This window comes from Benincasa hispida, chromosome 4, assembly GCF_009727055.1.
Source record: "Benincasa hispida cultivar B227 chromosome 4, ASM972705v1, whole genome shotgun sequence".
In the NCBI taxonomy this organism is placed as follows: Eukaryota; Viridiplantae; Streptophyta; class Magnoliopsida; order Cucurbitales; family Cucurbitaceae; genus Benincasa; species Benincasa hispida.
The window spans coordinates 16501701-16513293 of NC_052352.1; positions in this window are offsets into that span (position 1 = coordinate 16501701).

Sequence of the window (11593 nt, forward strand, 5' to 3'; positions counted from 1 at the left end):
ATAAAAAAAAAAAAAATTTTAAATTTCGGGTCGGGTCTCGGGTCAATAATTATTAGGGTTGGGTTGACCCGACCCGACTCGAAAATATATATTGTTGGGTTTGGTATCCTAATTTTCCTAGAGTCTCGTTGTTTTTTAAAGATACACATTGTTTAATGAATAAAATAATTGTTATTTAATTCTGGCATTTACTCATATCCAATAAACAAAGCTCATTGGTTATCTTATATGAACTTAAGCATGTCTATGTGATATACAAGTGGATCATGCCTTAAGTGATAACCTAAATAGGTTTGTAGTATAAGGATTAAGGTGGAATACCTGATCCTGGTGACACTACCGATACGACCCGCTTTGTAGAGGTTTGCAAGTATTGTAAACTACTACAAATGGTAGATCCTAACCATTCATGTGGAGACGTGCGAGCGGAAGTGTCCTATACAAAGAGTTTGTATAAGACCTGGACCACAGGATGACTAGACTCTGTATATAACGCCATTGATACTAGAGACTTACATCTCACCTCAACGACCGTAGGTGACACGACCTCAATCCTGAGTGTTTTGGGAACTCCTGTCTTTGAGGGCGGTCCTTTGATTAGTATGGGTGAGAGTAGCCAGATTACCAACTCAACATGCCTACCTTTTTGGGGACTTGTCTGATCTGGGAGTTGGGAACTCAATCCACAAGATGGAATTCATTCCTTTCCCGAAGCAGGGATAAGTAGAGAGATTGCTCCCTTAAGGACTGATTTTGGGGCTTGAACATAGTGACCACAACTTCTCTTTAGAAGAGAGAACTCAGTCATAGTAGGATTATGACTTATGTTCATTAAAGGGATCAGTGGTACTTAAGAAGTTAGATATAACTACAGGGCATAACGGTTATTGACCCAACTGTACTTACGAGCAGTCTGTGAAGGGTTGTCGCACTTCTGATTGATTAAGATGGACACATAATATATCTGTGGTAAGAAGAGTTCAGCTGTCGATATTTAGTGGAATGCTTGACAGTTAACGGATGGTGGATCCCGTGACTAAAAAGTTTAGTCAGTTATTCATGTTCCGTTGGAGCTTCGAGCTACAGGTCCATCAGGTCCCCTTGGTAGCTCAATGGATTCAGTTAAGGATCAATTCTTGGTGTTGATTTGAAATGTTCAAATTAACAAGAGGTATTTCAATTATATATGATATGATCGATATGATGTATGAGATACATCTAGTGGAGGATTACTGTAAATGAGATTTACATTAAGTACCATGGAATAGAAAAAGAGATATGGTTTATATGTTTCATGAGATGAAATATTAAAACTATAAGTTATAAATCTAGTATGATAAGTTGGTTATCATTTATATTTATAATAATAGTAATTATTGGATAATTAAATCTTTTTCTCTAATAACCAATTGAGTGGGAGGTTATTGGTGGTTCATGGTAACCGTGAGATAAAAGGAAAATTGTTTTCCTAATTTTAGTAAGCTTTGCAAAAGTAATTTTGAGATTTTCTGTCGGAAAAAGATCTCATGGAACTGGTCAAGTAAATATAGATTTACTAAGTGATAGCTTGTTTTAGTAAACGATCGTGTAGTGTTTTGTAGGCAAAAAACACAGTATTAAGCGATGAACTAAACGATCACTTAGATTTTACTAGACGATTGCTTAGCTTTTGTTAAACGATTCGGCATCGACCTATACGACAGTTTTCTATTTTCTCCCACTTGCCCAATCGTGTACACGATTGTTCATTCCTCCTTCGTCTGCCTCAATACAAATCCACACAGAACCCACCCTCTAGATTCTCACACCAAGAATACCAAGGTACCCTTCTTGGTGGTGTCATACTCAACTCGACACCGTCGAGATTCTATGGAGGCCATTCGTGTTGCTAGAGTGTTCGTGACCGAGGTGATTCCAGAGGACGAATACGCAATGTCCATGCTGCAGAGCGGTCGTGTTGTTCGTGTTAGGGTTGATGCTCTAAAGTCTCATGTCCTATAGTTTGTAAACTATTTGTACGAACGCTTGTGTTGTATAATATATGATATTTACTTCACATTTTGATTTTGCTCAATTGTATGTTTTATTTGCTTTACCACAAACCAATAAACATAAAATCCCTGGTTATCTGTATGTAACTTAAGCATGTATGTGGTGACATACAAGTGGATCATGTCTTAAGTGATAACCAAAATGGTTTGTAGTATATGGATATAAGATGGAAACCTTATCCTGGTAACACTACGGATGCGGCCCGCTTTGTGGAATGGTTACAAGTGTTATGACATGTCACAGGTGGTTTGATCCTGATCATTCATGTAGGGGACATGCGAGTGAGGGCGTCCTATACAAAGAGTTTGTATAAGACCTGACCACGAAGTGTTAACGTCTCGTTATATAATACCGTTCATGACAGAGACTTCACTTCACTAGGATGACCATAGGTAATATGACCTCAATCCTGAGTGAGTTAGGAACTCCTGCCATTGAGGGTGGTCCTTTGATTTGTATGGGTGCGAGTGGCCAGGTCGACGATTCAAACCTACCATTTTGAGGATTCGTTTGATTTGGGAGCTAGGAACTCAACTACACAAGATGGAATTCACTCCTTCCCAGAAGCAGGGGCAAGTAGATAGATAGCTCCCTTAAGGGTTGATTCTAGGATTTGAACGATGTGACGCCACACATCTTCTCTTGGCCTGAGACTTGTTCACACATAGTTGGACTATGTTGTATTGTTCATTAGAGGAATCAATGGTATTTAAGGAGTGACATGTAACTACAGGAGCAAAACGGTAAATTGACTCAACTGTACTTACAAGCATCTGTGAAGGGTCATCGTACTCATGGTTGGTTATATCTGATGGACACAGAAATATATCTGTGGTAAGAAGAGTTCAGCTGTTGGTCTTTAGTGGAATGCTTGGCAAATAACGAATGGTGGATCTCGTGGCTGAAGAGTTTAGTTAGCTATTCACGTACCGTTGGAACTTCGAGTCATAGGTCCATTAGGTCCCCTGGGTAGCTTGGATAAAGTTGAGAATCAGTGTTTGGGTCAGTTTGAAATGTTCAAATTGAAAAAATGGAGTTCGATTATATATGATATAATTGGACTGGTTAATTATATATGATATAATTGACTAAATGTCTAAGATACATTATTTTGGAGGAAATTAGATATAAATATGATTTATATCAAGTGGAGGAGAAATTAATATAGTAGATATGTGATATTAAACTATAAGGTAAGAATATAATATGATTATATTCATTAATTATTAAATTGGTTAATTATAGGATAATTGGCCAAAAACTTCTCTCGGTTGTGTGTTAGTGGGAGAATCCGAAGTCGATTATTGTAGCCGAAGAATAAAATGAAAATTGGTTTCATTTTGCAAAAAGTTCAAAAAATTCGCAATCGGTGTGGAAATGTAAACGATCGCCTAGAGAGCCTATACGATGGTTACTTATCATCTAAACGATCGCACACCAACACCTAAACGATCACACGCCTACCTCTAAACGATCGCTTAGCTTTCCTAAACGGTAGCATAGCGTGCCACATTTTCTAAACGATCGTCTACCTTTTATTAAACGATTGTTTAGTAAAACCTACACGATCGTGTAGCTTCTTCTAAACGATAAGCACCCTTGCTATATGATAGCTCTTTTTCTCCCACTTGCTTATCATCTACACGATTTGTCTTTTCTCTGACCTCTACCAAATTCACAAAGACTATTTGAATTCTCACTACGAGAATACCAAGGGCTCCAATTGGTGGTGTCGTCCCCGCTGTTTACTTGTTCATGCTTGTTCGAGTTTTTGTCGTTTGTGTAGACGATCGTGCTGCTGCAGCCGACTGGTTTGATGGGCGATAGAGTTCGCGTAGAGGTGCTTCCGCTGATTTTGAGTTCGACGTTTGAAGAGAGTCTTCAACTAATATGAGAATTCTTTCCCTTGTATTTTTATTGTTCGAAGCATGTCGTTAATTAGTGTTAATTTGCATAACTATCTGTTAGAATCTATATGTTGATTTTGGTCACAATGAAATCGAAAAGATCTGAATGCACTCATGGATGCTCTTCGTTAATAGTTCCTTCGGTTGGTATTAGAGCCAGGTTCTGATATTCCAATTTCATTGTTGCAACGAATTATATATACGTTCTTGGTGGGTGCATGTCTGCTCTATTTAATCGTTAAATTGTTGTGGTTGTGCGGATTATTAGATGTTTTAGTGGATGTTAGCCTCGGTTTGATTTAATTCTTTTACATTTTTGGTTGATTGTAAAGGTCCTACATTTTTGGGCATTAATAACCGTTATCAAGTATGTAATTCAAAGTCTGTTTAGGTCTTGAGTCGTTCGTGAAGAAGATTGGAGCAAGGGTTGCAGTTCTTCGAGGAGGGAGACGATCAAGGGTTGATCGGGTCATGTAGACGATGGGGTAAGTGATCGTTGAGTATCATGTAGACAATGGGATGCTCATGTATCGTTTAACGCGCGTGCGCACTAGACGATCGTTTAGCTCAGCAACTTTTATCACTTAGTAACTGACTAAACGATCGCTTAGCAATGCATGGTAAATCGTTTACCTTTCGCCGCGTTAAGTGATCGCCTAGACAATCATGCTTCGCAACCTCATTGTCGTCTAAGCGATCGTTTAGCTTTTGCGCCTATCGTCTAGTGCACGCTGGGCGATCGTCTACCTTCGGCGTTTACTACACGATGGAGTCTTCCTGGCAATTCAACACCTGATTCGCTCGATGAAAAATGTAATAAATAGGGTTATTTCATTCTGGTTTTTTGTAAAGGCTCATCCCGGTCCATTAATCCTTAGTTTATGACATGCGATATTTGTTTTGTTATATGTCATATGGTATGCACATATAGCAAATCTCACCTTAGGTTATGCATTGGTCATGCATCATCTCTTTATTGTAAATGTTATAATTTAGAGAAACATGATTTAATTATGTAAGAGCATGCTCATGCATCATATAATATAAGAGTTATATTTATGCATGCATAAAAAGCATTGACATGTATCATCTTTATATTATAATTGTTATAGTATAAGGGTAAATGGAAAGCATGTTTGCTTGGTTATTATGCGTATATATAAAAGTTATGTATAGTAATGACTGGACATTGCATGAAGCATGACACATAGGTTACTTTATAATTGTTATAAACACCTTGTTATGCACATTGTTTTTTTTAGTTGTTTCTTTTTAAAAGTTAAAGAGAAATTAGAACTAAAAGAAATAAGAAAGACATTCATGCTCACTTATATTTAATTCATGGTTTTAAAGTGTTTAAAACATGGATCATATAGACCTAAGATCACGGTTCTAATATGATTAGCAATCCTAAGACTTTAATCTTTTAATCAGTTTAATATGATTAAATTGACTAATAAAAGGTTAAAGTGTAGCAAATCTATCTATAAGGGTCCTTTTGTCTAAGTTGGGTTCTATTTAGGTTGGGGTATTTAAGTTGGCAGAAACATAACACTACCTGGGAACTTACTTGGAAAGGTGAATTAGATAGATTTGATGCATGCATGCAAGTTAAGGACAGTCCATTAAAGTGTTTAAATGTGACTACTTGAACTTGTTCATATTTCATAGACAAACGTTGTTTAGGAGATGTTATTAAAAAGACGACTTAGACTAAAATCAGTAGCCGAATTGTCTAGTTAATGAACCCCTAAGTAGAACATTCAGTGGGAGGTACTTGGGGCATAAGATGTTTCACTTAAACCTTTCACGTTTCTCCTAAATAGTCCACACTGTGAGATCTACCCTTGGCCTCGAGGCACCTTTGGCGTGTCCCCCCTAACGGATGGTTTTTGGGTAGGTTAATATCAAGGTGGATGGAGAGAGTGTTAATAGTAAGTGGGAGCGGGAAGTGCGACAGCATATTGTAACGCTGAAAAGTATCTTCTGTTACAGCATGCGAACAAACATGAATATGGATGAATGAACAACAAGCTCATATTGCCATAAACTTGATGACGTAAAGATGGAAATGGAATGTGGATGATGTGTTATGCATTACTACTTCTAAATATATGCGTTGTTAACTATATGCTTGTAGTATGCTATGGAGTAATGCGTTGTCACAAGTTTCCTTACGCTGAAACCAAGTATAATTCCAACGCAAGTTTCTCAGAGTAATCCGAGGTCAAACACAGGGACTGTTTTCATTAATGTGTTACTTTCGTGATATATGCAACCGGTTTTACAATTAATAAAAGATTTGGTTTGTACATGAATTTAAATTGCGATAAACATAAATTTCGTTGATAAAATAAAAGTGCGATAAAAGTAAAGTCCTAAACTATTATGATACAAGATACAAGATTCATGATACATGATATTGAGTTCGAGACTGACTGTGAAGTTATACAAAGGATCGTGGTATGCGATGGTAAGTCTTTATGTATGAATCAGAAATAGAAAGAATAATTAGTAAAAACATCGCAAGTTTGTTAACTGCGTTAAAGATGTAACAAAGGTTCCGCTTTCCCTTGGCGTACACCTCTCGGTGATTAGCCGCATTCCCATATCTCTATAGTGAAACAGGAATGAACGTGATGAACGCAAGGTTGCTTCCATCTCTGAAAGTACATCTCGCTTTAGTTAACGCATTCTTCTAACCCTCTCTCAATAGGCGGAATGGCATCTTCACTTCTACTCTCAAAAGTAAAGATACCGTCTTGCATGCTTTAGCTAAACAAAATTATTTCCTTAACACAAATTAATTTACTTGCTTAATTCTTATTAATTATCCAGGGAATTAAGAAAACATCATGGATGAACGGAAATAGACAGAGAAATGATAATGGAAATGATCATAACAATTAATACTAAAATTAAGTGTCTGATACAAGGTGTGAATAATAGAGTAAAGAAGATGAGTAGAAGTGATGAAACGAGATAGAAACAAATACAGAAGAGTGTCAACGTCTTGACACAGATCTGGACAGAGGTTTTGCTTACTGGCGTGTGGAATGGATGAAGAGAAGAGCTTCCCTCTCAGGCTTGCTCGTCTGGTAGAAGTGACCTTTGTATAAAGCTTCGACAGTGGGGATTGAAAGGATTCTTTGCCTGGAGACTCACCTCTCGGCCTTGTCTTTTGATTATCCCGGATCTACTCTGATCAGGTGCTCAGACCAGTCTCTCTCTTAGATCAGTATATACACGTCTCCTTGTATCGAGTATATACAAGTATCAATTCTCCCGTATCGAGTATATTTTTCAATGGAATTGTAGAAGCTATTTATAGGCGAAGCTTTGACTCTTTGCAGTGTGGTCCCTACTTTATTGTTAAGGCAGTTCCTGAAATGGTGGAGTGAATATTCCTTCTATTACGCAATCAATCTCGTCAGAAATGCACAACTAAAAGTTGTACACGCGTCAGAATCCTCCGCAATTGTGTTGCTCTTTACATCTTCGATCGTTTGCCCGCATGCGGTGTTGTTTTTTATTACCGCATGTGGTTGAAGTTGCGTTGATCGCAAAGCTCTTGATCGATTGTCGCATGCGCAGTCATTGCGTTGATCGTCTCTTCATTATTGATTGACGAGCGTACAACGTAGATGCATTGTTCAGTTTATCTTTGAGCCATGAATGCATGCGGTGACTTGATTTCCTGCAAAACAGGCTTGAAACATTCTTTTCTACCATCGCAATGGTGTCAGTGGGTGTATTGACGACAATTTATAATTCTCACATTTCTTAGCCAATTTCTATACTATCGACGCAACTTTTCTTTCTTTTGCTGCAATATCTAAATAAAACAATATAAATAACTTGTATTTCTACAAGTTATCACATATCCCTTGGTCTCCCTCGTTGGATTGAATAAAGTTACTGTGCATCACCTCGAGGCACCCTGGGAGTGTCCCCCTAAAGGATGACAGTTTTTTGCATTTCTTTATTTGATCTTCTGTAGGAGGATAAGGTAACTTAGTCTCTTGTCCTAATCTGCTTCTTCCTTACGGTGGACTCATTAGGGCGGGACTCTGGCACCGAAAGCGAGGGGTTACACTTACGCGGAATTGTTAAAGTTTAACAGTTCTTGACCAAAAAATGGTGGTTGTTAGGTTCAATTCTAAGAGTTGGTTCTACCAAATGGTTGAGAATGTCTCATCCCGGCAAAGGGGCATAAGATCACCCCACCGGTGATGTTTGTCCTGCCTCATTGGGGCATCATTGCAAAATAGAAGTTTTTCACTTAGGGTACATGAAACTATTTTGCAAAACTAATTGGTTAAATGTGGTTTAGCAAAAATCTAATAAAGTTTTGTTCGAATTTTCAGTAACAACTTTTCAAAATGGCAACAACCACATTAGCTAGCCGAAAAATTAACTGGCGACAATTTTTCGATATGGAAACACATGATCGCGATGATTCTAATCATCGAGGATCTCATGTTCGTCCTTACTAAGGTCTGTCCTCCTATTCCAGCTCCAAATGTCGCTCAAAATGTTCGAGAGGCATACGAGCAATGAACACGGGCAAATGAGAAGGCCCGAGCCTACATCTTGGCAAGTCTTTCTGAAGTCTTGGCCAAGAAACATGAGCCTATAGTCTCAGCGCGTGAGATCATGGAGTCCCTGCGGGGGATGTTTGGACAACCGTCTGAACAACTTATGTATGAGGCTCTTAAATAGATATTCAACTCCAAAATGGAAGAAGACACCTCTGTTCGTGAACAAGTGATTAACATGATGGTCTACTTCAATGTGGCGGAGTTAAATGAGTCTACCATCGATTAGGGCAGCTAGGTTAGCATAATCTTGCATTCTTTGTTGGAGAGCTTCCTGCACTTTGTTAGCAATGTTATTCTTAACAAAGTGAAATATAACCTTACAACTCTTCTCAACGAGTTGCAGACCTACCAATCTTTACTGAAAAGTAAGGAGAGGAAGAAGAGTGAGGCAAATGTTACTTCATCCTCCAAGACTCTCCATAGAGGTTCGATATCAGGGACGAAGTCTACATCTTTTACTTCTAACTCTGCAAAGGGTAAAAAGAAGAAAGGTGGTAAGGGAAAAGGGAAGGCGCCTACTAACCCACCGCCTGTCACCCCAAGGAGGCATCCACCAGTTGAAAAGGGAAAGTGTTTCCACTGTAATTAGGATGGATACTGGAAGAGGAACTGTCCTCGCTATCTGAAAGAGAGGAAGACTGCCAAGGCTAAGGCCAAGCCAGATAAAGGTAAATATGATTTACTTGTACTAGAAACTTGTTTAGTGGAGAAAGATGATTCTGCCTAGATAATTCATTCGGGCGCCACTAATCACGTTTTTTTCTTCTTTTCAAGGGATTAGATCCTGGCAACAGTTGGAGGCTGGTGAGATGACGATGTGAGTAGGCACCGAGCACGTCGTCTCAGCTGTGGCAGTGGGAGGGCTCCAGTTAACTTTACAAAATAGGTTTCTAGTTTTGAATGATGTATATATTGTTCCCGAACTTAAAAGGAACCTCATTTCTGTAAAATGTTTATTGCAATGTAAATACACTATTAGTTTTAATGTGGATAAAACGTTTATTTATAAAGATGGTGTTATTATTTGTATAGCAAATCTGGAATCTAATTTGTATGTGCTAAGGCCGTTAGCCATTAATTCCCTCCATAACTTAGAATTGTTTAAAATTGTCGTAATTCAATCAAAACATCGACACATTTTTCCAAAAGAAAATGCCCATCTTTGGCATCTATGTTTAGGGCACATCAATCTTAATAGGATTGAGAGATTGATGAAAAATGGAGTCAATGAGCCTTAAATTACGTTTATGTTTATGTCACAGAATTATGTTTAGGACACAAAATTACATTTATGTCGTAATTCTTTACTAGTATGCGAGTCTTGCCTTGAGGGTAAGATGACTAAACGACCTTTTACTGGAAAAGGTTATAGAGCCAAGGAGCCTCTTGAGTTAGTACATTCTGACCTTTGTGGTCCTATGAATGTGCGAGCCCAAGGTGGCTATGAGTATTTTATCAGTTTTACTGATGACTACTCTAGGTACGAGTATGTTTATCTTATACAACGGAAGTCTGAATCCTTTGAAAAGTTCAAAGAGTCCAAGGCTGAAGTTGGAAAAGTATTGGATAGACGAATTAAAACACTTCGATCGGATCGAGATGGAGAGTTTTTGGACTCGACATTCCAGGACTATTTGATAGAACATGGAATTGTTTCCTAACTCTCAGCACCGGGTACACCTCAGCAAAATGGTGTAGCAGAGAGGAGAAATAGGACCTTGTTGGACATGGTTCATTCGATGATGAGTTACGCTTCTTTACGGGACTCGTTTTGGGATTTCGCAGTGGAGATTTCTGTATACATACTCAACTGTGTTCCCTCAAAGAGTGTTGTGAGAACACCTCTGGAGTTGTGGAATGGACGTAAAGCTAGTTTATGTCACTTCCACATTTTGAGTTGTTTGGCACATGTGCTTGAGGCTAATCCCAAGAAGTTGGAACCACAATCGAGGTTATGCCTCTTTGTAGGCTACTCCAAAGGTACACGAGGGGGTTATTTTTATGATCCAATAGAAAATAGGGTGTTTTTTTCAACGAACGCTACTTTCTTGGAGGAGGATCATATAAAGGAGCACAGTCCACAAAGTAAAGTCGTATTGCGTGAGCTTTCCAATGAAACTATTGAAACTTGAACAAGAGTTGTTAAAGAGCCTCCTACATCAACAAGAGTTATTGATGGAAGTTCATCTAGTATGTTGGTTCCACCTCAGAAGTTAAGCGAACCTCAATGTAGTGGGAGGGTTGCGAACCCGCCCGTTCGCTATCTGGGTTTCACAAAAATTCTTGCTATGGTAGCAGATAGCGACATTGAGGATCCGTTGTCTTATTCGAAGGCAATGAAGGATGTAGACCGGGATAAATGGGTCAAGGCCATGGATCTCGAGATGGAGTCGATGTACTTCAACTTAGTATGGGATCTTGTAGATCAGCGTGATGGGGTATGACTTATAGGTTGTAAATGGATCTACAAGAGAAAACGGGGTGCCGATGGGAAGGTACAGACCTTCAAGGCTCGACTTGTGGCAAAGGATTGTACCTAGGTAGAGAGAGTCGACTATGAGGAGACTTTCTCGCCTGTTGCCATGTTAAAGTCGATCCGCATCCTCCTGTCCATTGCAGCTTATTATAATCATGAGATCTGGTAAATGGACGTCAAGACGACCTTTCTGAATGGAAATCTTGAGGAGACCATTTACATGGTGCAACCCGAGGGATTCATAGCCTAAGGTCAAGAGAAAAAGGTTTGCAAACTGAATCGGTCCATTTACGGGCTGAAATAGGCGTCTAAATCTTGGAACATACGGTTTGATACTACGAGCAAGTCGTATGGCTTTGACCAAAACGTTGATGAACTTTGTATCTACAAGAAGATCATCAACGCTTCAGTAGTCTTCTTAGTGTTGTATATAGACGATATACTATTCATTGGGAATGATGTAGGTCTACTGACTGCAGTTAAGAACTGGCTAGCAACCGAATTCCAAATGAAAGATTTAGGAGAGGCTCAGTTTTTTCTAGGTATACAGATCTTTC